Consider the following 19,060-nt stretch of genomic DNA (forward strand, 5'->3'; position numbering starts at 1 on the left):
TGAATTTCTCAAGGTGATGGATGTGAAAGATTGTTACATTTGTGTGAAACTACCTGTTTCTGTTTCGGAAGGGGTCACTTATAAAATGCTTCCTCTTACTTATGGCATCACTTGTAGTGTAATAGCTAGTTTGTTTTATCGGACAGGTCGATTAGAGTATTACTACTCTAATTATGATGAGATTTTTGCAAATTTAAAGATTGACAATAGTCTAAATAAACTGAAACATGCTAAACAGATGAGGGATTTTTTTATAGTGACTAATGAGCTCACATACGAATATGCTTTTAGAAACAATTTAACATGCAAGTTGAGAACGAAGAAAAATCTCTTTTAAACATGGTTGAAGAGAGAAGAGCAATTTATAAACGAAATGAGATGCTGAAACAAACCAAATCTAAGTTTTGGCAGATTGAGGATGAAAATCCTAATGGTAGAAACGAAAATGTTGCAATTCACATAGATAAACCTGTTAGTGGAAAATTGCGCATAAGGAGAGATAATACTCAATTTGATAACTACTTTGTAGGTGCTAGTCAATGTGAAGATACTTATCGTATCTTTGGTGGTTGGGGATTTAAAGGAGGCAAAGATCCAATTTTTCCTGGAATTTATTTTGTTTGTGGGAACAATGCTTACTTCAATCTCCCGGACCATTGGTACGGGACTTGTTACGTTGGTTTAGTTTTTCTAAAGATTTTTCATATAGATAGAAATACAGAAGGTTCATTTGAAATTGGCAAACACCTGAATAGGTTCAGGAGGGAAAGTTTTTCAGAAATAATGGGAGATATATTTGGTGCAATAATACCTATGGTGGGAATAACCCTGAATGCAAATAAGATCAGGAAAGTGTCTACAATTGTTGACAGATTGTCAACAGATACTGCAAGTGGATTTCAATTAGTTGACACAGAACTTGTTGCCATGAGATCCATGGTAATGCAGAACCGTCTTGCGTTAGACATTCTGCTTGCAAAGGAAGGAGGAGTCTGTGGGATATTGCATGTCCAACACTGCTGCACACATATTCCAGATAAGAGCCAGAACATAGAGATGTTTATCAAAAATATAACTAAGTTACATTCAGAGATAGAACCTTTAAAAGATGAACATTTTTCAGAAGATTTGCAGCAATCAGAAACTGGTTTCAAGAGATTGGTAGTTCAATCATTGGTAAAATACTTTATCCTGTAATAGTTATAGTCATAGTGACACTTTTGTTAAAAATTAGTTGCATGATACACAAGAGAAAGAAAATATGTAAGGGAAAACAAAAGAATTTATAAGCTTAGAAAAGAACAAGAAAAGGAAATAGAATTAGAAGAGTTTCATAGAGTTCAATATGAGAGTTGTTGACAAACTGCTGAATCAAAGGTTTAGAAAAACTAATACAGTGAATGTTCAAAACATGATTCAAAAGATTACATTTTTGCTAAAATTTTGGGTGCTGTTTGGTGATTATGAAATCACCAGATGAGGGAGTTGATGGAGCGAGATGATGAATGAAATTTTGTTCAAACTCGCAAAGTTAAACTTCCATAACAAATGTAACTGTATTAATAAACATGTGTTGAAATAATTAATCAACTTAGTTTTAAAAATGCATACATTCAGAAAAACATGTGGGACTAATTTTTATGCTCTATGTTGCAACTGCAAATGTGTGGAAAATAATAAATTAACCTTGTCTATTTTCTTTGTCAGTATTAAATGCGGCTGTTTAATTAATGGCATGTGCCTATTTGTGTGCTTATGTTATGTTATGTCTTTTCTGTGGCAAAAGCTTGTGGAGAATCCTTGTGGCCTAAAAAAAGATGGTACATATAAATGCTGCTTTGTGTGCTCAGCTAGGTAACATAATCTAATGGGTTTTTAATAATTAGCAAAAGGGGTGGGTAACAGAATGGGTCTCAATTCTTTAATTAATTAATGTTTTGTGTTTGTTTAAATACTAGTTTCCGAATCCTATTCAGAAAGGAGCCTTGCACAGAAGTGGAAACTTTACCACGTCCACAATTTTGTCAGAAAAATACAGTTTAATAAGTTGTGCTAAATGTGCTCCTGGAGAGAAGGATTGATTCAAGGACAGGAAGCGGCAAGATTGCCAAGGCGAGGAAGTCATGAACTGTAGCTCGAATAAAAGATACATTTTTGAGGAAGCGAAGTGACACAAAGGCAGAGGACAATAGGGCTAAAGAAGAGCCCGTTCTTGGTTTGAAAACGGTGATGACACATTATGGTCTGACATAGGACAGCCAATGGGAACTCTGGATGGCAAAGAAATATGAACAATTTTGAGAAGATTAGCTAGTTAGAAAGGTATAAAACCTGGCCCATGGGGAGAAGGGAATTCCTTCTCGTTTTCCCGATTCCTGAAGGGCGTGACGTGCTGTTGGACTCTTGGCGCACTTAAGGATAGCAGTCTTTAAAGATTACTTTAACTTGTTACTAACTGATTTATCTTTGAAATGTCAGACTAATAAGTCTTTTCCTTAATAAAATGATGCGTTCACTTTGCTAATAAAATAAAGATTTCTGATTTAAAATGCTCTTTCTCTGAATAATAAAGTTAATAAAAATTTGATTTGAAATGACAAGCTGGTCTTGTTTATTCATGGTCTAGTTATCATCAGTTGATCCATTCGCCTTAAGTGACTTAATTAAATGTCATATGTTTAAATCCATGGTAAGAAATGATAAAATGCAGTTGTATATAATTATGTAAATAGTTTGTGAATAGTTCTGATTAATTAGGTCACATGATTCAGTCGCTCAAAAATTGTCTCATTAGTTTATGGGCCTTGGTATGTGATTCATGATTAATGGTGAGTATCGTGGAGGTAGGTAGCGTTGGTGAGACAGTTTTCCATTAGGAGCGCTGGATCACTACCTATATCTACCTTTAATCACTGACACATATAAACCTATAAGTCACTCATGTGGCAGGCCCTAAAAATACTGAAGGCAGTTCTGGGGCTGTTGGTGGGGTTCCGTTGGCATAGACAGTCTCAGGTCTCCCGTTGGGGGCTGGAGATGTTTTATACCGCGACAGGTACTTCAACGTTGCTGAGGTATGGGGAGGGGGGAGTTGAGGACATATTGGGGGAATGTTGGCTGAATTTGGGGATGGGGAAGGGGGTAGGGGGATGGAGGGGGGATTGGGGGCTGAGGGATGGGGGGAAGGAGTTGTTTTGTACATGGTTGTCTCGAATGATGCTGTTGGGGTGCCCAACCCCAATGTGCCCACTGCTGCATACACTATTGCGTCTACGCTTGGATGGGGGCTGAAAACATTGAACAGAAACCTACTAGAGCCTTGATGAAAGTGATGAGTTGGAATGTGCGGGTATGCTTGACAAGATTAAGAGAGGTGCTGTGCTAAGGCTGGGGAAGAGAGAGAAGGTGGATGTCCTATTGTTGCAGGAAACTCACTTACTAGGCAACAAAGCGCTGGGCCTACAGAGATACGGCTATGACCAGGTCTACCACGCGGGATTTGTAAGAGGGTCTCGGGGGTGGCGATCTTGGTGCATCAAAGATTATCCTATACTCACACGAGACAGTGGACAGACCCACAGGGTCGATATGTGTTCATACAAGGGAAGGTGGGTTCAGAGTCGGTAATAATTGGGAGTGTGTACGCCCCGCCCCCACTACAGTGGGCTCTGATTGAGAAACTGTTCGCAATATGGGCTGAAATTCCAGAGGAACTGGCAGTGATCGGAGGGGACTGGAATGATGTCATGCACTGTTGACTTGATCGTCTCAGACTTAGGGGTGGCCCCAAAGCAGATACTCCCACTAAACTGAATGATATGGTGCGAGGAATGGGTTTGGTAGACACATGGCGATACCTTCACGCACATGAACGAGAATACTCCTACGTCTCAGCAGTTCATAACTTGTTCTCGAGACTTGACTATGTTTTTGTCCCAACCGCTGTTGTGAACAGGGTTGTTTCGCCGTCTATTCTGCCGCGTGGCCTATCGGATCATTCCCCAGTAGTGATAGAAGTTACCTTAGACAAAGGGAGACAGCCATTTCGGTGGCGCCTCTCCACTTGGAACCTGCAACAGGAATCTTACCAACATCATATGGAGGTAGCCATTGCTTGCTATTGGGAAGAAAACTTGGGCACCGTGTCTGACATACGGACAGCCTGGGAGGCCCTGAAGCCCACACTTCGTGGGATAGATATAGCCTGGTGTGCAGCAGCGCACCGAAAGAGGAAAGAAGAGCTAGTGAAGGCTGCAGCGACAGAGGAACTGCTGGAGACACAGTGCGGGGTAGTGAATAACCAGGAGGGTGTAGGGCAGCTATTATTGGCGCAGCAATCATATGCGTCTCTGCTGTTGGATGAGGCTCGGCAGGTCTGGCTGGCGACAAGAAGTAGAATATATCAATGGGGCGACAAATCCAGTACAATGCTCCATAGGCTCTGTCAGAATGTGTTTCGGACACAGGAGCTGCCGGGTCTTAGAGATGAAACTGGAGCCTCCATTTCAGCCCCGAGGGAGCTGGCAGATAGCTTTGCTCGCTACCTTGCGGCCCAATATGCCCCACAGGATTCCCTCCGGGGGCTGGACTTTGACAAATGTATAACTGATCTTCCACCCCGGGCGCTTCCGGATGACGTGTGGGAACGCCTTGAGGCCCCGCTGTAGGCTGAAGAACAAGGTACAGCCCAGGGGGAGCTCAATACTGGCAAAGCCCCTGGGCCCAACGGATTTCCAGGTGAGTTCTTCAAGCGCTTTCACCTCCAGCTGGGGCTTCATTACAAAGCTACTCTGGAGGCGGCGAGAACGGAGGGCCTTCTGCCAGCGGACTGGAGGCATGCAGAAATAGTGGTGTTCTGCAAACCCGGTCGGACCCCGGACCATCATGAGTCATATCGACCGATTTCCCTTTTAAACATAGAGGCCAAAATTCTGGCCAAGGCGCTTGCGAACCGATTATTCCCATATATCACGGAACTGATCCACCCCGATTAGGCCGGATTTATGCCCCACAGAGCGACAAGGCACAACATCAGACGCGTGCACGTGGCAGAAGAGGTGATGAGTAAGACTGGGGATCAGGCGGCGCTGTTACTAGCAGACATCGACAGGGCCTTTGATTCTCTGAACTGGACCTATCTGTTCGCACTCCTTCCACGTCTCAACCTACGGCCGCACTTTTTATCCTATATTCGGCTGTTATATACCGACCTGATGGCCTCAGTGAGGGTGGCGGGCGAGACGTCGGCGGCCTTTCCGATAGGGCGAGGCAGCAGACAGGGGTGCCCCCTCTCGCCATACCTATTCCCTCTAGCTATGGAACCGTTGGCTGCATGGGTCCGGATGGATGCGCAGCTGAGGGGATTTGAATGGGAGGCAGGACCCACGGACAGAATCGCATTATATGCGGATGACGTTCTGATCTTTCTTACTAATGTGAATCGGTCCGGGCCACGGGTCCTAGAAATAATGAGAATCTTTGGAGAAGTATCGGGACTACACCTTAACCCGCGGAAATCCACACTTTGGATGCTGAATAACCACTTTGTGATTGGGCCGTGGGCCTCGATACTACAAAGGGCGGCTGGGGGACTTAAGTACCTGGGGGTGTTTTTGACGACATCGCCGGCTATTGCTTGGGAGCATAACTTGGTCCCGGTGTGGGACAAGGTTCAGCAGGAGATGAAATACTGGTCCCGTATGCCACTCAATATCTATGGCAGGTCCGCTATATTTAAGATGGTTGCCCTCCCCTGCATGCTATACCAATTGCAGAATCACCAGTACCCGATCCCGTCGCTGTGGTTTCGACAGGTCAATTCCGCTCTAGGCTAGTGTTGGACCCGGCCCTTTAGGCAGGTTCACCCCGAGACTTTTTGCTTTTTCCTAGCCTGTTTCTGGAACCTGGTGGTGGTGATTTTAGGCCTCTGCGCACTTTTTCACTGTGGTACAGTGTAAAGAGCTTGAGCTCTCTGTGTATGTGTGGTGAGTGACCTGCCCTCCCATAGGAATGAATGGGGAATATGTATGCCCATGGTAGTTCCTGATGTGGGGGGAGTGCAGGGGCGAGTTTGATATGTACGAATTCGTGAGAGTGAATGCTGCATAATGATATATGCGGCATGAATGTCTCTAGTCTAGAAGTGCCACTTTTAGAAGTTGGCATATTTGTGTAATTTGTGTCTATCGTGTGATTGGCTGGTGAGCCTGGTCCAGGAGTGCCTGGGCCTGCTTGTGGATTGACTGTCTGGTTTGAGGGTGACAGGGGCTGGAGAGCCCAGGAGGTTGTGTGAGTCAGCCCGTGGATGAAAGGCAGCATCTGCTGCCAGGGAAGTGGGAGGAGATAGCACCTGATAGTGAAGGGCTGTGCCTGCCTGACCACAATGCTGGCTCCACCTCCCGCTGGGCGACTGTCACCTCTGTCCCTGATACTGAATGGACTTCCCTATAACCAGTTCTAGCTGGTTCTCACACTGCCTGCACAAAGACTTCAAAGACTTTTCTCTGTATAAGAAGGGGCTGTGTCCCCTTCCAATTTGTTTTTGTTTTCAACTTGAATCTACCAGGGGCGGGCGCTGCCCAGCCCCTGGATGCCTGGAGGACTCCTGAGGGACCCCTCTGCCTTGCCTGGGCTGAGGGGGGGACTTTGCTGGACTTTTCTTGATTCCCCCTAGTGCCTGGGAGCGCTTTGCCCTGCTTCCAGCGCTTGAGAGCGCTCTATTTCGCCTCTGGCGCTTGGGAGGCGCTTTATCCCGCTGCTAGCGCTTATGATCACTTTATTTCATTTGTAGCGCTGGGAGCGCTGTGATTTTACCCCTCAGCGCGTGGTAGCGCTGTTTTGGCCTTCCGCGGCTGCCCGCGCCACGTATTCACTTTTTTATTTATTTATCTCGAGGGAGCCCACCCCTCGGATAATGATTCCCCGCCTGCCTGCCTAAGCGGGGCCGCTGCGCAGCCCGCAGCGACCCGGAAGTGGATGGCCGGCCGGCCAATCCTGGCGCTACCGGCCGGAAGTCCTGCCCCGCAGCCCGGGGGAAAGGAGAAGAGCGGGAGAGTGGTGATGGCCGCCCGGGGCCCCCGTGGTCTGGAGGGAGCCCCGGGAAGAGAGGAGTAAGCGTGGCCCGTTGCGGGGCTCCCGTGTGCTGAGGGAGCCCCGGGAAGAAGAAGGCGTGTGGCGTTACCAGAGGCTTGGCCCGAGAGCCGCGCATGGATTGGCTGAGCGCTGACCCCGGAGGGAGAGAGAAGTCCGGCGTGAGGCTCCCCGAATGGAGGGAGAGAAGCGCTGCCGCGTCCAAGGGAGAGGAGCCCCTGCCCCCGCAACAGCCCGGTGAGTGTTAGAGGGCTGAGGGGGGGGCTCCGGGTGGCCAAGTGGTGCTGCCGTTGACGGCCGGGATGCCCCTGATAGTTAGGGCGTCCCCGAATGGCAGTGGGTCGCCCCACCGTTCTTCCCGAGCCCTGATGGCTCCAACGTGGGGGCAGATTTGTTTTGAGAGCCCCGTGGGGCACAGTGTTGGCGGTGCAAGAAGGGCGTCCCCGGTTGGCAGCGGGTCGCCCCAACGTTGTCTAGAGCCCCGAGAGGCTCCCTGGGGGGCATGTTTATTACGAACCCAACGTGGCTCAGAGGGCCATTTTTGTGTTTAGAGCCATGGAGGCTCTAGGGGACATACATGATTTACGAGCCCAGCGAGGTTCGAGGGCCATATTAGATAGAGGGGGCGTCGGGGCACATTGCCGGTGCCCGCCCTCTCCTGCCTGTGAGGAATGTGTTTTTAGAGCCTGTGTGGCTCCCACAGTTGGTGCAGTTTGCGCCCAAGGGTCAGTGAGGACCCTGTCGCAGTTTCTTTGATGATTCTCAGCTGCCCAGCAAATAGGTCTTGGGATTTCACAGGTGCCCAGCAAGTAGTGGGCACCTGCTACGTTTAGGCTTGTGCTTGGACTGGCGCTGCTTGACAGCGCGCCCTGACATTTAGACACAGGGCGTCTGAGCCCCAACGAGGCCAGTTGGCCTAGGGACTGCCACAGGTGGTGGCTTATGTAAGTTTTGCGCAATAGTATGGTTATTGCACCTCTGAATGTGTTTTCTTGCATCATGTGTTATTCCTGCACCTCTGAATGTTTTTAGACATCATGTGATTTTTGCGCTATTGTATTGTTCTTGCACCTCTGAATGTTTTTATGCATCATGTGTATTCCTTTTCCCTGCGCTGCACCTCTGAATGTTTTAGGCATCATGTGTCTTCTTGCGCTGCACCTCTGAATGTTTTTTATTGCATCATATGCTTTGTTCTTAACACCGCTGAATGTGTAGTTTTATGCATTATGTGTTTCCCTTTACTAATCCTCTGAATGTATATGTATGCATCATGGGTAATATGTTCTTTCCTAGACCCCTACATGCTGTGTGATACTTAGGTGGTAGTCCTTACACCTCTGAATGATTTTAGGCATCATGTGTTTTTCCTTTACTACTCCTCTGAATGTGTTTCATGCATCATGGGTAATGTGTTCTTGTGTATACCCCTAAATGTATTTTATTCTTAGGTGGTTGTTCTTTTTAGTACAGGTGGTCCTAGTGAGGTCCTGGTAGCTGTTCCCAGTAGTTACTGGATGTGATCTATAACTGTTATGTTGTGCTACAGTGATTTTATATCCTTTTATTCTAACTTCTGACAAGTATTTCTATTTCTAAAAATGTTGATTCTGTCTTAGGAATGTTGCCCGTGCCAGTTGGCACAATGTACATGTGTGATTTTTTATCTGATATGTGTTTACAATACAAAAGTTATTTTAATATAACCTTGTGTGGAGTCCCTTTTGTGGTGTGCCTAGGATGTTGTTGCTGTTGTGTGCTGGTGCAAATGCTTTACACATTGCCTCCGAGATTAGCCTTACTGCTTGTGCCAAGCTACCAAGGGGATGAGCAGGGGTTATCTTGGCGTGTGACTTCCTTGCCCTGACTAGAATGGTGGTTTCTGCCTGGCTTTGGCGTCAGCCTTAGCCTACCAGAAATAGCCCGTTCTAACAGCCAGTTTTTATGGGCCGGGGGAGCGTCGCGAGTGGCCCTACGAACCTGTTTTCTATCCACATATTGTGGGGGAATGGCGACGTCAGATATATTGTCCTATTACCAAGCATCACATCTTGTAGTCCTGAATGACTGGTGGTACGGTGACAGGGGAGACCCGGCATACGCCCTTGAAAGGTACTTGATGGAACCGGACACCCTACACACTATTCTATACTCGGCGCGGCTGAGAAAGGGACTGCCAAAAGCAACACAGGTAGTCTTTTAGCTCTAGCGACAGTCATTACGTCGTATGGGATGGTGGGGGAAACTAACGAGGGAGACCCCACTCTGGCACAATGGGCAGCTGTCGGCACTGGTGTCGCTGCGGGGCTTCGGAGGTTGGGACTCGATAGGAATTTCTGCATTAGGCCATGTCTTGAAAGGCACCACGCTTAAATCCTTTCAAGAACTTAGCAAAGAATTCGATATACCCCGCACACAGTTCTTTAGATATCTACAGCTAAGACACACCCTTACCCCTATACTAGCGGGGTTAGACACCTTGCCTGAATTTAGCCCAATAGAGGCGAAGGTGTTTATGGGGGACCTGGAGGAAAAGAAAATATCCCGTATCTATCAGACACTAGTCACACATTGCTCTTCTGATCTGCAACCACTCAGGGACCACTGGGTGAGAGATGTGGGGGAGCTGGAGGAAGAGGATTGGCGGGAAGCTCTCGAATCCCCCAGGGGAGCGGCTATAGCCGTACGCCTACGCCTAATACAGTTTAAATATCTACACCGGGCTTATTATACAAGAGAGAGACTGTGGAAGGCTGGACTGATTGAGTCTCCGGCGTGCTTGCGATGTGGTCATGAAAAGGGGGACCTCCTACACACAGTATGGGACTGTAGTGGCCTGGTGAGATTTTGGACTGGTGTGTGGGACTGTCTGTCAGAGGTGCTGGGATGGGACCTCCCCCGTACTTCAAAACTGGGCTTACTGCACGTGATGGAAGGGGTGGGAGGCAACGTCTACAAAAGACACCTGCTCCTACTGGGCCTCACAGTAGCCAAAAGGGATGTGGCGCAGGCCTGGAAAGACCCCAGGGCTCCCAAGGTGATTGGGTGGAAGAAAGGATTTGACTTTTGCATGGGACTAGAACGACCAGTGTTCGAGGCTAGAGGCTGTCCCAAAAAACATTATAAAATATGGAAAAGGTGGGCGGACTACAGGGGCCTGTGGCTGGAGCCTCCAACACCAACGGGTGGCGTGGAGGGGCAGGAGTGATGGGCATGTAGGGACAAACAGCCTGATTCATGTACAATCCGTTTTGCGTGGCCCTAATAGCGAATCATAGCGATTCGCTATTGAGGACACGCAAAACGGCATTCATGTAGGAATTGCTACTTAAATAGCGATTCCTACATGTTCTTTATTTGCGAGTAGCAATTTGCTACTCGCAAATACTCCCCATTCATTCCTATGGGCCAAGAGGCCCATAGGAATGAATGGGGAGTATCCCTCATTTGCGAGTAGCAATTTGCTACTCGCAAATGAGATAGCGATTTTAAGGGTGCCAGGGGTGTCCAAAGGACGCCCTGTAGCACCCCTAAAATGCACATTTGAACAGGTGTTGCGCGCACACATGTCCAAAGGACATGTGTGTGTGCAACATGCAACTTAGAAAAATGCTTTTAAAAGCATTTTTCTGAGTTTCTGCTATTTACCGACAGGTCTGACCTCTCGGTAAATAGCGGCCCCAAAAGTCCAAAATCGCTATTTTGTTTTGTGTCATGAATAGCATTTGAGGAATCTCTATTAGAGATTCCTTAAATGCCATTCCACGCAAATATGCGAATTCATACATAGCGATTTTTGCATTTGGTATCATGAATACCAAATGCAAAAATCGCACTCGCAAAGGGCCAGATTCTCAGATTCTGGCCCTTTGCGAGTGCAATTTACCTACATGAATCAGGCTGAAAGATACATAAGATGATGTACATATGATTAACCTGTGCAGTATCGGAGAGACGTTGTGCAAGGGGAGGGAGGGTAGGGTTAGGGAAGTTGGGGAAATGAGCGGGAGTTGAAGGGACACTTTTCTAAACATCAAATGATTCGCTGATTATGATGTACTGTACTTGTTACAGCTCCTCCAGGGTGTGGAGTGCTGTGTCTTCTATGCGATTTCTCAATAAAAAAAAAGTTTGGAAAAAAAATACTGAAGGCAGAGTGCTTGGTTTTGTGTGAGAGGGTCTCCATGCATGAGCAGGACCCCTCTGCAGCTTATGGAATCTATCCTCTGTTGTTGTTCTGTGATGCAGCCAGACCATATACTCTTAAGTAGATTATAACCTTGTAGTAAATGCTAACTTTGGAATGGCTGCATAGAAACAGGTTGTGTTTGGTGTCAAACACTTTGGATAAGTATAGGAACCCAGGCCTTAGGACTTTAGATTACCCTGGACGAAACTCTGCAACATATATCCTGGAACTTCGACATTCTATTTGGACTAGAAGATGGAAGAATCACCCTGGGGTGGAGGATGACTCCCCTGTTCAAACAGGCACCAAAGAAGCATCTTGCAGGTCTGCATTTCCAAGGCTCCTGCTGGATTTGCAACACAGGACATTGACTTCCAGACATCTCTGAGGCCGACACGAGATCCCAGCAAAGCTGAGACACGCAGCCATCACAAGAGACATGGGACCGGAACTCCTGGACAACGTGCACATTTGCAAGTGCATCAACTTCCCGAGCTTTCCTGAAGTTGTGCATTGGGCTACTCGTAGTCCAAGGACCAAGCACCATTTGCACCGAAGATTGTGGGCCTACACTCTACAAGTGTTCCATGGGCCCGCTTCTAGCATTTCTGCTCAATGCTTCATGATCCCTGGTCCATCAACTGGTGGGTCCCCACAAAAGTAACTATTCTGTTTCTTGGGCTTCCCTGGTTGCTCCAGACGTGCCCTGACTTCCCTCCCAAGGGTAAGTCCCTCAGACCTTGCTGGTGTGCACAGAAGCCATTCTCTGATTTCTGTGTGAGTTGCTGTTGTCAAGGCTTCTTGGGTCCCATTCGGAATCCGACACCACAGCAATTGACATCCATCGTGGGATAGCTCTAATCCAGCTCCTGGTCATCGTTGACGCCTCCTGCTCCTGGTGGCTGAAGAGTCAAGCTTCATCCCTTCACCTGAAATCACACGACATTGGTTGGCATCATCTCCTAGCCTTCCTGGTCACTGGCTAGTGACCCAGACTCTGTCCCCTCTGCTTTCAGGTTCTTCATGATTCTAATACAGGCTTTGATCCATCCGGACTCTTTTGGCTTGGTCGCCTGCAGCACTTGTCCGCAGCTCGCCATTGAAAATGACGACGAAAACCAACATCAAAAAACACCTATTCACCTGGCTTCCCTGGGTGAGGTAACTCGAGTATTCCGGGGCTCCTGCGGGTATTGACTCTAAAACTTCCTAGCTCTAAAGGAGTCTGCTCCAAGTCCTCTTCTAAGTGTCCTTCCTTTGTAATTTTCCAACGTTGCCATGCCCTATAGAAGTAAATAGTGATTCACGGCTGTGTTTAGACACTGCACATGTCCCCCGTGAGTCCCCTGTGTCACTACCTTGGGTGGTTCCTGGTGGCCCCAGCGGTTCTAAAGGTTCTAGGCCTTGTATCCAAGACAGTTGTGGTTCTTATGCCACTTTCTTAGTATATGGTATGTGAGGCCCCTAGGGCTAAACGTATACTGCGCTAATTTACTGTGTGCTAAATAAGTTTAACTGATGTACTTTTGCCTCTGGCCTCATAAAGAGACTAGAGGGATGTGTTTAGAATACATACATATATTTTATATATATACCTGGTGTGGTTCTCCTTTCATTTGGTCATTGATGAGATTATAGATTGGTAAAACAAGCTGCCTTACATTCCTTAAAGACTTAGCCTGAAGGCTGCTCTCCACAGCTACCACTAGGATAGCTTTATATATAGGTTGTATTTAAACCTACCATCAATAAGGGTTGTTTGGACTGGTGCAAGGTGCCCACTAGAATAGTGGACAGCATAGGCCAGGCCAACTTCTCACAACATGGAATATTTTCTAAGAGTACAATACCTCAGTGCCTCAGTTGTTCGCCTCTGTGACTCAGCCCCAGCCTGGCTCACATATCTGACTAAGCATTGCTCATTGTCAGACCTTGCTAACTGCAACCTGGTGAATATGATGTCACATGAACACATCCTTCCCTTAACTTCAATCTGAAAATAATACCTTGTGTTCATTTTACCAATTACTCAAGGCAGTGAGCTACTCTGAATGTGTTTGTGAGTACTGATGGTTCCAGAACGACTAGTTGGAGATGCCTCATCTAGGCAGATTGCTATGTAGGATAACACACACAGCAATCATTTTCATTTGGCATGTAAAAAGTTATATATGTTCATTTGTAAATAAGATATAATGTGTTTCCTATTTTTACATGATGTGAAATTTCACATGAAAATCATACATGTCCATAGATATATCTCAAATTCACATCAAATAAAATGTAGGGCTCAAAACTTACAACACATACTAATGTCGTTTTCTATAATCATAATGATCTTACAAATTCACACCATAATTGTCTAATGTCACCTAAAATATAAATGCAAAAAGAACTAATGATGGACAGAATGTTGAACAATGTCAAACATTCACCCCAGTACAGAGATATGGGACTAAATCCATTGTCAAATTTTATGATTAAACTGTGCGATTACTTAAAATCTTTACAGTATAAAACACAAGGAACCCCCCCCCCCGACATGCCCATCTCCCAGTAAAACCATTTGTACAACTTTAAGATAGAATACTGACTGTTTTTACCACTTTTTGTCCAATCAAAGTACCAATAACAGAAGAAAGGGTTTTGTTTATTCCTTAACTTCACGCCTTCTAGAGTCTAGGGGAAGTGTGGAAGTTCGGCATGGTCATTCACACTGCACAGCCAGTTGACAGTGGATTAGGTACCCTGTCTCCATGTGTCCACCGTATGGTCCAGTCCTTGCAGAGGCCGCTGCACTCTCCGCTGCCTGTCTTTTTGCAGGATGTTAATTATTAGCGGGGTTCATCGTCTCCCTGTTTTCGTCCCCCTGTCTAGGCTGATGGGCCTTGTACCTTTGAGGACAGAAGTAGGTTCATGAAGGCCATAAGTAGGCATAAGGACATGTGGGTATTTTGGTGCCCTGAGGACAGTGACTTCAATGCCCCATTCTGCGAGTTGTGTTGCTTCCTTGAGGACAGCCTGTTGGACTTGCTGTTTTACACATCCGACTAAAGTAGAGTCACCGTGGATGTCTGTCTCCAGACTCTTGAACTTCACCCACTCGATCTTCTCTGAGGTGATTTGTGCCAAGGAATCAATGTGACTGAAAAGGCGGAGGATGTTAGACCTGTTTAGAATGTCATAGGAGCCTTTAGCTATGTAATTGGTTTTTATGTTGAGTGGAGCACTGAGTCTGCCCATCTCCCAAGAAGATGTGCCTCCGATAATTTAGATTTAGAGGGTTTTTGTAGGTGTCTCCTGGCTGCTGTCTATCTGGCGCCTCGTTCGTTAGTCCTTCCTCTCTTGGCAGTCCTTGCCACTCGCCCTGGTTTGGATTGATATTTAGAAGATTGTTATATGTGTCTCCTGGCTGCTGTCTGCCTGGTGCCTCCTTTGGTAAACCTACCGCTCTTAGCAGTCCTTACTGCTCGCCCTGGTTTAAGTTAGGGTTTGTTTCTATCTTGTGTTGGCGCGCCCAGCCTAAAGCGCTAGGTTGTGCACCGGCTTCCTCCTGTGATGTCCTTAGTTGAGCCTCCTCGTTGGTTTGACCCTCCCGGTGGAGGATCTGATGTCTTTGAGCCTCTCATAGGACGGGAGGTGCATCTCCGGGCATCCTGGCCTTGGTTTCCTGTTTGGGGATGAAAATGGGAAAGTGTGGTTTTGGGCTGCTTTTAATTTCTGTGGCACCAGAGGTTTGTGTTGCCAGTAGTATATGTCTGCTTTTGGCTTTTGCGCCTGCCGGTGCGCCTTCAGCCTTCGCCGCCGGAGGAGCAGCGACGAATGAGTTGTCACTTGTGGTGTCAAGATCCAAGACCTCACGGTCCCCATTCCCATGACCTGCCAAAGTGATATTATTGCTAGGCCCAACCAATAGCTCCTTTGGTGGGCTGCTAACCGCAGTGCAATAGTTGGTAATTTCAGTACGCACTGTCGTCAAGGCTGATAACTTTTGTGGGTCATGTTCTTGAGGAATCATCTCTCCTTGTCCCTTGGCTAGTGCCAGCATGTCCTTTAGAACTTCAGGTAAACTTGCCCATTTTTCTATAATGGCAGCGCAGGAGTTGATATTGGCCGCGTTGGCGCTATTGGCGTCGAATAGAGCCTCTAGTTTTGCCACTTGTTGTCTTGGCGCACCAGGTGCTGGACAATTGAGTACAGCAGGTCGATTTGTACTTCCATCTTCGTGGACTGCCATAGCAGCGCCCTGGCCTCTGTGTCCTGAACATCTCTTATTCTAGCAAAAAGAGGAGTTGAGCCCACGGGACAAAAGGGTCGGCTGGGCCAATTGAAGATAAACAAGAAAGATTTGCCTGCCCTTCATATTTTTGGATTTTTGCAGTTACTGAAGCAACAATGATAAACACGTTTCTTCTGTTTATCATGGAAATTTATTTATCATTCCATTTATTATTTTCATTTTTTAACATATATTTGTACGTGGAAAAGGTTACCATTGGCTTTTCAACTTCTACTCACATACCGCAATTAATAAATGATGTCCAAAAAAGACAAGTGATTTTCATACAGTGAAAAATTAATCAAATTATATATAATTTACAAACAGTGAAAACAATAGTGGTGCTTGTCAAAACACGTATGCAAGTTGATAACAAATTCAACAATACATATACCATTTATATTCCATTAATACATTGTGAACAATAACGTTTTTTAGACAGAAAAAAGACCAGCTTGTCGATTTGAAATGAATACGAATCAATGCGCCTTGTTGTACTACGAGGCTTGTGCCGACACGTTTCGAGTCCAGGTAATTAATCACCAAACTCTCTTCAGGGCTTTATTATTCTGATCTATAAATGAAACGTTTTGACAACATTAAAAAAGGACCTCACTCTACTTGTGATTGATGCACTTTCTACCATCATATCTAAGAGAGTACCTGAATGAATGGTTTCATCTTTCTAATTATTCTGGTGTTTGTCAATGGTTTTAGGAGCGCAGAGGGCATCCGCCAAAATCCTGCAGGGGAACATATTTAATCTCTATCAGTGTGGAAGTCGAATTTACAGGTTTATGCGTATCTCAATGGAAAGGCTACATACCTATGGAGGGCAAGAATCGTGAAGTACTCTTAAACCTTGATTAAATCATGCTGTGGAACGGATACTTTCTGGGGACTTTTTTTCTGAAATTCAAAACATTTGTGTTTTTGTTACCAAAGCCCAAACCGAATTTGTCAGGTAAAATTAAAGTAGAAGTGAAACAAGGGCGCTACCTGGATGGGGTGTCAGTTGCTCATGATATACGACCAGTTAAGCAGTGGTGCACTATTTCTACACACAGACTGTTCTTCGATTGCTTTCTGCAACAAAAAAACAGTGTGATCTTTAGTATCTGCTTCTAAGGTCGTTTTGTTTATTGAAGCCAATGTTGCACTTCTGAGACTCACCGCAGTTTTAAAGCTCGTGTTCCTAACAATCAGTCTCCTCTCCAAAACGCCATGTCTCCTTCATTCACTGTTTTTTCATGTTCGTGTTCCTATACAGTCATGTGATGAATCAGGTGACCTTGTGATGAATCAGGTGACCTTGTGCCTTCCCTAAGGATTATGGGGTATGGAGTCCATTCGATATAAACATGGGGTTTATACTTAAAAGTAGTTTTCAATATTCGAGCTGCATTATATCCCTTTGAATATTGACATTAAAATTCTATTTATTTCGCTCATGCTGTTTAATCCACTGATTGCGCTATTGAATTTCATTATTAAATAAGCTTCCCTGCGTAATAATGCAGTTTCAATATCGGAAGAAAAATTTGAGGCATTTATGACTGATAAAACAGTCCATTGAAAATCATTTTCCCCATGTTTTTCTTCCAAAAAGTGTTCCACCATAGGTGCTGTGGACACTTTATTCTTTATACGCGATCTGTGCTGCGTTATTCTGGCATTTACCTGCTGATTTGTTTTGCCAATGTATATTCGACTGCAGGGGCATCGGATGGCATACACCACATTTTTGGTTCTGCAATTAGTAAATTGCTCATGTTTCCACCTTACTCCATTATGGGTAAATTCTGTACCTTCAATGGTATGATTACATGCCACGCAATTGCCACATTTGCGGTGGCCCTGTATAGGTTTTAAATTCCATTGGGAAATCAGGTCGCTTTTCTGTTTGGGAATAGAGACATCTGCTCTAACTATTTGTTGCCCAATACTTGTATTTTTCTTCATGGCAAATATTGGTTTTTGTAAGGGGACCTCAAGATTCTCCAATAAGTGCCAATTTCTCAGCACGATTTTTTTAAACTGATTGGTTTAAGGACCAAACGTGGTCACACAAACCAGTTTTTCTAGTTCTTGTTTTTCTTTTACCTGCAACAATGTTTCCCTTGGCGTGAATCTGGCCCGTTTTTTAGAATGGTTCAACAATTTCTTAGGATAACCCCTTTTAATCATCGCGTCACAGAAGGCCGTTGCGTGATTTTCAAAATCGGACAGCTCAGTACAGTTTCTCCTAATGCGCAATAACTGCCCATAGGGAAGGTTCTCTTTTAAGCTCTTTGGGTGCGAACTCCTGAAGTGTAGAGTTGTATTTTTATCAGTGTCCTTTCTGTACAATGATGTTTTGAGTTTCTGATCATGTGCACTGACTTCCACATCTAAAAAGGTCATTTTTATTTTGCTGGACTGAATGCAGAACTTTATGTCTCTATGTCTGGTATTAAGCCAGCCATAGAATTCATTGAGCTCGATCTGGCTCCCCTGCCACAAGAGCCAGATGTCGTCAATGTACCTCAGCCAATGTAGAATGTGTGCTTTATAGGGATTGTTATTTTGAACAAATCTTTTTTCATATTGCGCCATATAAAGCACAGCCATCTCCGGAGCATATGGACAACCCATAGCTGTACCTTTGATTTGAACGTAGAAGTTGTCTTCAAATTTAAAATAGTTGTTTTTTAGGGTCACCTCTGCCAGCTGAATAATAAACTGGGTTGGGACACGGTGGGGACGTTCTCGTTGATCAAGGTAAAGTTCCATCACCTCAAGTGCCTCCTCTTGGGGGATTTGTGTGTAAAGTGATGCGACATCTAGTGTCGCCATCACTTGGGTCCCCTCACTGAATGCTGTATCCTCAATCTTTGTAATAAAATCGGTGGTGTCCCTTAGGTATGAGTCAACCTCCTGTAGGAAAGGCTTAAGAAAGAAGTCAATATACTTAGATACCGGTTCTAATGCCGAATCACACCCCGAAACAATCGGGCGTCCTGGTGGTCTAGAGCTGTTTTTGTGTATCTTTGGTAGAAAGTAAAGGATAGGAGTCCTCGGTGATTTTTTGTTTAGGTATTCAAACTCTTTCGGACCCAGATACCATTCATGTAGCCCCCCTTGAATGATTTTTAGAATTTTCCCTTGGACTTTCTTTACTGGATCAGTTTTAACTGGTCTGTACCATTCTTGGTTGTTAACGTGTGATCTCCCTTCCTCCAGATACATATCACGAGGCCAGATCACTACAGCCCCGCCCTTATCGGCTTGTTTGATGACCACAGACGTGTCTTGTTTCATTCACTTTATTCATTCTTTATTCTCAGAATGAATCTGAGAAATTGACACGTCTTTTTAAAAAACATGTACGCACTGAACTCCATGGTTATTTTCTGTTACAGCATCTTAAAGCAGGCACTATACCTTGGGGTTTACAGGTTAAAAATATACCAGTAATTTTTACTGAGGACACTGAATATAAAAAGGGATTTAGTTACATCAAC

This window comes from Lissotriton helveticus, chromosome 2_1 (genome assembly GCF_964261635.1).
Source record: "Lissotriton helveticus chromosome 2_1, aLisHel1.1, whole genome shotgun sequence".
NCBI classification, from domain to species: Eukaryota; Metazoa; Chordata; class Amphibia; order Caudata; family Salamandridae; genus Lissotriton; species Lissotriton helveticus.